We start from the raw sequence: 11,283 nt of genomic DNA, 5'->3' as shown, positions 1-11,283 counted from the left end.
GAGGAAGCCCTCACAGATAAACCACATGAGAAAGTTCATGGGGCGGGGCATGGTGGCTCACACCTGTAATCCCAACCATTTGGAAGGCTGAGGTGGGAGGATCGCTTGAGTCCAGGAGTTCAAAACCAGCCTTGGCCACATGGCAAAACCCTGTCTCTACAAAGAGTACGAATATTAGCCGGGCATGGTGCTGCACACCTGTAATTCCAGCTACTCAGGAGGCTGAGGCACGAGAATCACTTGAACCCTAGAGACAGAGGTTGTAGTGAGCCGAGATGGCGCCACTGCACTCCAGCCTGGGCGACAGAGCAAGACTCCATCTCAAAAAAAAAAAAAGAAAAAAAAAGAAAAAAGAAAAGAAAGAAAGTTCATGGGGAGAGGAACTGGGATTTCAGCCAACAGTAGCATCAACTGCTAGGCAGATAAGCAAAGTGGTCTTCAGATGATTCCAGCTCCAAGTCTTCGAGTCTTCTAGCCAAGGCCACAGACATCAAGGGGGAGCAGAGACAAGCTGTTCTGCACCGTGTCCAAATTCTTGACCCAGGGAATGCACGAGCATAATAAATGGTCATTTCTACCACTCAACTTTGAGGGAATTTGTTAGACAGCCATAGTAACTAGAACAGCAAAACAAGCATACAATGTTATTGAGCCTTCCCAGGTGCCTTCATTATCTCAACATCTGTAGACTCCTTGTCATACTCACTGTGGCACTGTAACAATGCAGGGATACTGTCTAGATAACCAAGGGTATACTTCTGCTGCCACAGCCAGCTCAGCCATGCGGGAAGCAAAGACATGGAAAATGGGCAGAGACTTGCAAGATCATAAGAGTAATTGGGAACTGACTCTACAGTGAATAAAATGTAATTTGCTCAACACTGACTGCTATGGTTTGAATGTCCCCTCTAAAACTCACGTTGAAATTGCCATTGTGCAGAATTAGGAGCTGGTACCTTTAAGAAGTAATTAGGGGCTGGGCATGGTGGCTCACACCTGTAATCCCAGCACTTTGGGAGGCCGAGGCAGTGGATCACTTGAGGTCAGGAGCTTGAGACCAGGCTGGCCAACATGGTGAAACCCCGTCTCTACTAAAGGCACAAAATTAGCTGGCCGTGGTGGCACATGCCTATGATCCCAGCTACTTGGGAGGCTAGGGCAGGAGAATCAATTGAACCCAGGAGGCGGAGGTTGCAGTGAGCCAAGATTGTGCCATTCCACTCCAGCCTGGGCAACAGAGTGAGAATCTGTCTCAAAATAAATAAATAAATAAAATAAAATAAAAAGTGATTAGGTCGTGAAGGCTATTTGAATGGACTAATGCTGTTTATCTACGTTCTGGATTAGTTGGTTTGGGAATGGACTCCTGATAAAAAGGTTGAATTCTACCCAACTTCCTCTCGCTGTCTCTCACTTGCACTTCCTCAGCACATGATTCCTTTTGCCATGGGATGATCCTTGCATGAAACTGGCATCATGCTCTTGGACTTCCCAACCTCTAGAACCTTGAGCCAAATAAAATTCCTTTTTACATAAATTACCCAGTCAGTGGTATTGTTATAGCAGCAGAAAACAGACTGGGACACAGACCATCTCTTATCCTGATGTTATGTTTACTAGAACTCTGTTTTGGGCATTGGTATTTTATAATCCCCCTAACACACACACACACACACACACACATACACACACACACAGTTTTTTTTGTTTGTTCGTTTTTGTTTTTTAAGAAAGAACAGAAGGTATTTGGGGTATAGGGAGTTTGAATCAGTCCATACCTCTGTGCTTTATCACCTCCAGTTTTTGGCTTCCCTTAAGGCCTCCTGCAACTCATACACATCCAGTCCTTCTTCCTTGGTTTGCTAAAATCAAGATTTGTAGACTCTAATGAGCTGAATATCAAATCATCCTAATTCTTGTCAGCATTGTTGTTATCATCATCTTTCATGTGACCAAATGATGCTTACTCCTGTGAAGTGTAATTCAGAATACTCTGCTGTTTTTGTTAATTTGTGGCCATCTTGCCTTGGGTTGATTGAAGCAGAGGCCAAGACAAAGATCTTCATAAAGGTTAGCCTATGTGAGAGGTGATCTGAGGGAGTCAGAGGGAGGAAGGAGCATGAGATCCCGAAGAAGGGGAAACCAGTACTGTCTAAGGGTGCATTTTTGAGGTTGCTACTCTGGGCCTTGGAGCTTGAGCCCAAGGGACTTCTTGAGAAACACATGGATATTCTCCTCTGTAGGAGAATATTGGTGGGCACTTATTGTGTTAGATATGCTCCAAACACTCATTTAATCATCATAACAACACCAAGAGGGGGGTTTAAATAACCCCCATTTCACAAATGAGAAAGCTGAGGTTCGAAAAGCTTACAGTGCCCAAAGCTACAGAGTGAGGCAGTGAGGGAGCCCCATCCTCTAACTTCAAAGTAATTTGCTGCTTTACAACAGCACCTGCTGTGCAAAGGGGGCAGAAAACTTCATTGGTTTTTCTTAGAAACTTTTAGAAAATGCAAAAATATCCTTTTGGCCTCAAACCAAAATGCCTCTGAGGAAAGACTCGCAAAGGTGAAATAGAGAATTGCCTGGCAAACTTAGACCCAGGGTCCCAAGCTGGAAGCCTACTGAGAAGAAACATTCCCTGGAACTCTCCATAAGTATCTCCAGCCCATATTATTTGTGTGATTACACAGCTGACAAGATTTCACAGAAATACATGGAACAGCAAAACCACAGGCTGATGGCAAACCGAGGAGCAAAGAATTAAGCTGAGTTTTATGCCTTTTAATGAAGCCCTGGCAAAGAGCAAAGTTCCTCCCAGCCCACAGCTGTCACCTTCCTTCATCAGTCAGAGCCCTATTCTTAGCTTGAGGTATCTCAGTTGTCACAGAAGAGAACTCTCCACTGGCTGAATAATTACCGTGGCCCAGAATAGCACAGTGAAGCTGGGAAGAACAAGTGCAGGCACTGCTAAATTGTTAAGTGAGACAGGGCGGATAGGAAGGAGATTCTGTGAAAAGTGAGGATCCTTAAGCCCAGCGGTGACCAGATCCTTTTTTTTTTTTTTACTTAGGAAAAAGGCCAGAATAGCCGGTTTTGCTGCAAGGACAATGCTTTAGGGGAGGAGAGGCAAGTTCAAGCCAAAAGAAACATATCTTCATCCATTTATTGCGTATCATTCATTTTGCTAGATTTAAAAAGAGGAAATAACTATGTTGTCTTGTAGTTATAAAATTAATATATTTTCATTGTTGAGAATTCAGATGGCTGGGCAAGGTGGCTCACGCCCTATAATCCCAACACTTTGGGAGGCCGAGGTGGGTGAGGTCAAGAGATTGAGACCAGCCTGGACAACATGGTGAAACCCCATCTCTACTAAAAATACAAAAAATTAGCTGGGCATGGTGGCAGATATCTATAATCCTACTACTCAGGAGGCTGAGGCAGAAGAATCGCTTGAATCCAGGAGGCAGAGGTTGCAGTAAGCCAATATTGCACCATTGCACTCCAGCCTGGGCAACAAGAGTGAAACTCCATCTCAAAAAAAAAGAGAATTCAGACATATAGTAAAGTATAGAAAAGAAAGTAAAAATCTCTAGTTATCCTATGATCCAAAGCTCAGAGATACAACCATTATTTGTTTTTTGGTGATTTTTTTGTACTCAACTACTAGTATTTGCTATGCAGCTCCTTCCTTCTTTCACCTGGGAAAATTTCCCCACCCTTCCTTTGGGAAATGCCCTCTCCCTACCAATGCTCAGGCTGGTGGTGCAGAGATTGCCTTACTCTCAGCTCCATGGTTGTGTCCTCAACGGTTTAAGTCAATCATCATAGCCCATTGCCCTGGCCGAGGAATTTGGTTTGGGATCAGTCATGCCACCCGAGCCAGTTCAATCAAAGTGACATTCATGTCTGTTTCTAGGATGTTGAAGCAAAGATATTCTCTATCCCCCCTGAATGAGGAAATATGTAGCCCTAGGAACTGTTGGCCACCACCATGGGATCATGAGAGGTGAAGCAACTCCCCAACATGCAGAAGAGACAGAAAGAAACCAGCCCCTGTGAGACATTATTGAGCCCCTGGAAGCCTCAACTTTTCAGTTTCATGGTCAATAACTTACTGCTTTATTAAATGAGCTGTGAGACGGGTTTTCAGGTACTAGCAGCTGGGAAAGCATTCTAACCAAGGTCAGTTCCTTCAGACATCTTTCCAGCACATTCCCCACCTCCCACCCCACCTTACCCTCATACATACGGTTGCATGAAAAAATAGGTTTTCTTTTTTTTTTTTGAAACAGACTCTTGCTCTGTCGCCCAGGCTGGAGTGCAGTGGTGCAATCTCAGCTCACTGCAACCTCTGCCTCCTGGGTTCAAGCGATTCTCAGGCCCCAGCCTCCCAAGTAGCTGAGATTACAAGCACCCAATACCACTCCTGGCTAATTTTGGTATTTTTAGTAGAGATGGGGTTTTGCCATGTTGGCCAGGCTGGTCTCCAACTCCTGACCTAAAGTGATACACCTGCCTTGGCCTCCAAAGTGCTGAAAAATTGGTTTTCTAATATATTTTCATGTCAAGAAATACAGGCTTGGCCAGGCATGATGGCTCACACCTGTAATCCCAGCACTTTGGGAGGCTGAGGTGGGCTAATCACCATAGGTCAGGAGTTCGAGACCAGCCTGGCCAACATGGTGAAACTCTGCCTCTACTAAAAATACAAAAATTAGTCAGGTATGGTGGTGTGCACCTGTAGTCCCAGCTACTCAGGAGGCTGAGGCAGGAGAATCTCCTGAACCCAGGAGACAGAAGTTGCAGCGAACCGAGATAGCACCACTGCACTCCACACTCCAGCCTGGGCGACAGAGTGAGACTCCGTCTCAAAAAAAAAAAACAACAACAACAACAAAAACAAGCTTATATACATAATGATTTCTAATATCCCTCTTGCCATCTTCACCTCCCCTTAAGTGATACTGCTTCAGACTTCTCCTTACCTACCTAAAGTAACCTCACCCCCAGTCACTCTTTATCACATCACCCTTTTAATTCTCATCACAGAACTCATATGACCTAAACTTTAAAACTTTATCTGTTTATTCTGTGTCTCCAACCTCGCCATAAAAACAGATAATTTTACAACAGCATTTGGTACAAGGCAGGTGCTCATTAAATGCTTGTTGAATGAACGAATGAATATCTGAATATTCCATGGATTTACCATAATTTATTTAAAACAAATCCCCATTGTTGAACATTTAGGTTGTTTACAAGTTTTTTCTCATAAAAACATCTCTGTGGCATCTTTATACACTTACACATTTATTTTTATTTTTACTTTTATTTTTTGCGACAGAGTCTCTCTGTCACCCAGGTTGGAGCACAGTGGCATGATTTTGGCTCACTGCAACCTCTGTCTCATGGGGTCAAGTGATTCTCATGCCTCAGCCTCCCCAGTATCTGGGATTACAGGTATGCACCACCATGCCCAGTTAATTTTTGTATTTTTAGTAGAGATGGGGTTTCGCCATTTTGGCCAGGCTGGTCTCAAACTTCTCACCTCAGGTGATCCACCTGCCTTAGCCTCCCAAAGTGCTGGAATTATAGGAGTGAGCCTCCATCCCCAGCCATCTTAATACACTTATATATTTAATCTATTATATCACAAAACAGAAGTGTAGATCAAAGGTGAATCTATTTTAGGGGTTTTGATGTATATTGCTATGTTGTCCTGCAGAAAATTTGTGCCAATTTACACTTCCAACTACAAAACATTAGACTCTAGAGTTCTTTCTCTGTATCCTTCCCCACAGGTGAAAAATATTATTTCATTGTTTTCTTATTTTCATATTGTTATTAGTGGAGCTGAATATTTTTTCATACACTCATTTGCTATTTGTATTGCTTTCTCAAAAATTTTATTCCTTACCCATATTATTATCGGGCTTTCAGCTTTCCTTGTCAATTAGAAGGAAGTTGTTTTTTTTTTTTTTTTAAAGAATAGATCAAGGTATTAACCACACATTTATATTATATCAATATCCAGAAATTTAGACCTGAGCCTTCAAACATTCATTTGGAGTTAAAAAGTCCAGCTGCAATTTCTGATCCTTTCCCTGTTGGTGGGCTTCTCCGATAGGGAAGTGATGGGAACTCTGGATGGTAGAGGCCACGTGGCTACACCTGATTGCCAAAGACATGGTGAGCATGGTTACAGGGACGGGTATGGTTACAAGGATAGGCCATAGAGTGGATCAGTAATCTGCAGCCAGACTGGCGGTGATTTAGTAATGAGCTAGTAGATTAGGCTGTCCCTAGAATTGATATACCTGGCTAGCTTTCTAAAGTCTTACTTGTTCGTACAAGCTAGAAAGCTCTAAGTTTGGTCAAGAGAAGTCGGATTAGAATCATCAAAATGGAGACACATGGTCCCCTAGTCAATTTCCACACTTGCACCAGTTCTTAGATCCAGGGCCTCTTGAGGAAAAAACTTGCTACACCACCAGAAATTTATACCTCCCAGCCTTCCCCCAAGGCACCTGAGGTCACTTACTAAGTGACTTTGGATTGGAAAAGGGGGAGTAACCAGACTTTGGGAGGGATTACTAGTCACTGGCTTTGAATGGACACTACTTTCTGGAGACCCAAATGCCACTGTTGCCCACCAGTTAGAGAGGACCTATGGAGGTCCGTGATCTATGGAGCTCAGGTTTGTATGACAGTAGCGGTGGTGGGTCCCTGAAGTCATCTGTGGTTATTTCCCCATTTCAGAAATGCATAATTGGAATAGATCTGATATAATTTAGATATGTGTCCCCTCCAAATCTCATGTCAAGATGTTATCCCCAGTATTGGAGGTGGGGCCTGGTGGGAAGTGTTTGGGTCATAGAGATGGATCTCTTGTGAATGACTTGGTACCTTCCTTGCGATAGTGAGTTCTTGCAGAATCTGGCTATTTATTTTTGAGATGGAGTCTAGCTCTGTCACCCAAACTGGAGTGCAGTGGTGCAATCTCAGCTCACTGAAACCCCGGCCTCCCGGGTTCAAGTGATTCTCATGGCTCAGCCTCCCGAGTAGCTGGGACTACAGGTGCGTACCACCGCGTCCAGCTAATTTTTGTATTTTCAGTAGAGACGGGGTTTCACCATGTTGGCCAGGTTGGTCTCGAATTCTTGACCTCAGGTGATCCACCCACCTCGACCTCCAAAGTGCTGGGATTATATGCATAAGCCACTGTGCCCGACGATCTGGCTCTTTGAAGGTGTGTGGCACTTTTCCCTACACTCTATTCCTTGCTCTTGCTCTAGCCATGGGATGCTCCTGCTCTCGATTCACCTCGATTCATGAGTAAAAGCTCCCTGAAGCATCATCAGAAGCTAAGCAGATGCTGGTGCCATGCTTGTACAGCCTGCAGAACTGGGAGCTAATTAAACTTCTTTTCTTTGTAAATTACCCAGTCTCAGATATTTCTCTGTAGCAATGCAAGAATGGCCAACACAAGATCTACACAGCAACTGGCAGAATCCCCCATCCCCAAAGGACTGAACTGATATTTATTTATCTATGTATCTGTCTACCTATGTATGTATCTATCTAGCCATCTGTTTCTCTATCTTACTGCTACTGCTACTACTACTATAATTAAAAATCAGAAAATAATCCAACAATCAAGGCACCATGATAATAGTAATAATAACAGCTAACACCCATTGAGTATTATATGCCAGACCCTGGTTTAAGCCCTTTATGTGGATTCACTTATTTGTTCTTCATGACACTGACATTCCTAGGACCTCGTTTTGTTAATTTCCGTGATCCTAGTAGCCAGGCACTCAATAAGTGCATGTTACAGGAAAGGACTTATGACTGGTTGGTTAGGCTGATGACTTTCTTTTAAAAGGAATTTCTCCCGGGAAGGGCTTTGGGCTGCCATCCCTGGAGTTTCTCTCTCCTGCTCCTAGGGTGAGGCATTGTTTGTTGACCCCTTTGTCTGTTACCTCAATGCTCAACACCTGCCTAAGGCCCAGTGACATGGAGAAATGTGGACACAGTTCTTTATGCTGGTCTTCAGCATTCTGCTCCCTAAATGGTGGTATTTGCTCTCCAGCCTCATAAACTGTAGCTGTGGGTAAGGGACAATTCAGCCCTAACCTGTTCCTTTGGGTCTTCCCACTAGCAAGGCAGGCACATCCCGCCCGGTCACTTGTGCCACTGTGGGGCTTCAGTGACCCAGGGATAGCTTTCTTTCCCACTTACCCCAAGATGTCTGACACTTAAACATGCACAGAAAGAGGCTCCATTTGTCCAGAAAGAGCATTTTAACCATTAACTTGTTTGTTTTTTTAAAAGTATCTTCACTCCCCAAAAGTAAGCTGATCATTCTGGGATATTAGCCAAGGAGTTCAGAGGATAGCAATAATCGAAATGGCTTTTGAACCTCAAAAATATTATGGTGAGCCATAGAAGCCCTTCTTAAAAGGTTACATATTGTATGCATCCTTTTATATAAAATCTACAGAACAGGCAAATCTATAGAGACGGGAAGTAGATCAGCAGTTGCCAAGTCTGGGGGAGGGGTGCATGGGAAGTGACTGCTTAATGGGTACAGGGTTTCCTCTTGGGATAATTAAAATGTCTTCAAACTAAATAGAGGTGATGTTTGCCCAATATTGTTAATCCACTAAATTTCACTGAGCTGCACACTTTAAAATGGATAATAGGCCAGGCATGGTGGCTCATGCCTATAATCCCAGCATTTTAGGAGGCTGAGGCAGGTGGGTCCCTTGAGGTCAGGAGTTTGAGACCAGCCTGGCCAATGTGATGAAACCCCATCTCTATTAAAAATACAAAAATCAGCCAGGCTTGGTGGCCCATGCCTTTAGTCCCAGCTACTCGGGAGGCTGAGGCAGGAGAATCGCTTGAACTTGGGAGGCGGAGGTTGCAGTGAGCCGAGATCATACCACTGAACTCCAGCCTAGACGACAGAGTAAGACTCTGTCTCAAAAATAATAATAATAATAATAATAAAATAAATAAATAAAATGGATAATAGTTAATCATCTTGTATTATGTAATGTTTACTTCAAGTTTTCAAAAACAGAGATGAACTTTTGCATCTAGTTGTTTTTTTTTTTTTTTTTTTTTACGGAGCTCTGCTCTTGTTGCTCCACCCAGGCTGGAGTGCAATCTTGGCTCACCACAACCTCCGCCTCCCAGATTCAAGTGATTCTCCTGCCTCAGCCTCCTGAGTAGCTGGGATTACAGGCCTGTACCAACACGCCTGGCTAATTTTGTACTTTTAGTAGAGATAGGGTTTCTCCATGTTGGTCCGGCTGGTCCCAAACTCCTGATCTCAGGTGATCTGCCTGCCTCAGCCTCCCAAAGTGCTGGGATTACAGGCGTGAGCCACCATGCCCGGTTGCATCGGGGTTTTTTTTTTTTTTTTTTTAAAGACTTATGTTTGTTGAGCCTCTACTGTATGCCTGACACTGTGCTCAGTGCTTACCTGCACTATAGTATATAATCCTCACAATCAACCCTTTGAGATAGGTGCAATTTTTATACCTAGTATATAAGTATAAACTGAGGCACAAAGAGGTTGTACAGTTAGCTCAAGGTCTCATCATCACCAATTTTCAGGGAGGGGTTCAAGCACTGGCAGTCTGCTCCAGGGCCAACATTCTCCACCGCTATACTTTGTCCATTCCTTGCCCTTGGAGCAATTCCACACCCTAAGCATTGAGAAGAAAGCAAGGAGCTAACATATATTGGCAGGAGGGGCGGGGCTACTATTTTTGTAGTGTCTGCTCTGGCCAATCATTCACACAGCTTCCTCATTGAATTCTCACAACCACACTTTGTGGAAAGAAATTCTGCTGTCCCTTGGCAGATGAAAAGCCTGACACCCAGAAAGGGTAGGCAACTGACAGGGCACAGGACCCGTGAGGAGCTGAAGCCAGATCTGCTGAGATGTCAGCCCTTGCTCTGAACCCGGGATGAGGTGACTAGCTGTCTACCAGCCTCACAGCCTCGCAGGTTCCCTCTCACAAGGCCCTTTTCCTCGCACAGAGCAACCATTTGTGCAGCAAGTAACAAAGTGCTGAATAGGGACGAGGCACCCGCCTCCCCTTCCCGTCCCACTGAGCATTGCTATCCTTTGGGATGTGAAAGTAAATCAAATCTTGGGAACCCCAAACCTACTAGGCCAAAGGTTGGGAACTGAATCACCCAATACTGCCTTTTCTTTTGTTCTCGGGTGTCATTTCACAGCCCTGTGTCATAGCCTCATCTATAAGCCAGGCTCCCACAAGGATAGGAGGCCACATATCTCCTCTCTCACAATTTGCTCACAAGGAAATTTCTTGTGAGCCCCTAAATCTTTCTGGATAAATATCACCCCCTATAAACTAGCCCTAAAACCAAGTTCTGTTCAATCGCACCCTGACAATGTCAATTGCCCAGCTTACCAACAAGGACAAGACCAGAAATCATCCCCCAACCTACCCTGAGACAAATGTGTAATTGACTTTTCAGCTACTCCCTCTCTTCATGTTCACTTTATCATACATAAAATGTAGATTTACTGAGCACTAAGCAGAGCCTCATGAGAACATAACCATTTGCCTCACTGCCCACCCTTCCTCCTTTATTTCCCTCCTGCTTGTCCTTTTCCCTTTAAATACTGAGTTCTCAAAACTCTCTTAGGAAAGCACAGGTTGCAGGTTTTTTCTCTGGGTGCATCCTCAAACTTTGGCTAAATAAACCTCTATCGACTCCTCTCAGGCAAGTTAGTCCAAATGGGGAAGACTAGCCAATTAATTTCCATTTGCCTCTGTCACATGAGTATCTATTGATGAATAACTAGTGTTCAATTTAGGAGATGTTAATTAACTTAGTCCTAAAGGGTTAGGGTTAGGGTTAGGGTTAGGGTTAGGGTTAGGGTTAGGGTTAGGCACAGGGAGCCCTGAAGCTGCACCTAAATTATCTAATCTCCTGTTTATGTGCTAAAGAACCTTCTACTTCTTTAGGTAATTATCAGAATGCTTTTTCCAAGACCATGTCCACAAACCTAACCTAACCTAACCTTTGCTAAACCTAACCTAATCTAACCTAGCCTAACCTAACCGAACCTTTGCTAACACAGGTGAACAGCAATCTTTCAGAAAACACAGCTTTGGGAAATAAAATTCTAAACCACAGAAATATATTTCACATGTTCCCCTGAATCTCTATGTCTTATTCCAACCCATTTAAACTGTAATAGCCACAGAGAAGTGGACCTGAAAACAT

Source organism: Theropithecus gelada, chromosome 15, assembly GCF_003255815.1.
Source record: "Theropithecus gelada isolate Dixy chromosome 15, Tgel_1.0, whole genome shotgun sequence".
NCBI classification, from domain to species: domain Eukaryota; kingdom Metazoa; phylum Chordata; class Mammalia; order Primates; family Cercopithecidae; genus Theropithecus; species Theropithecus gelada.
This window is presented reverse-complemented; position numbering follows the sequence as displayed.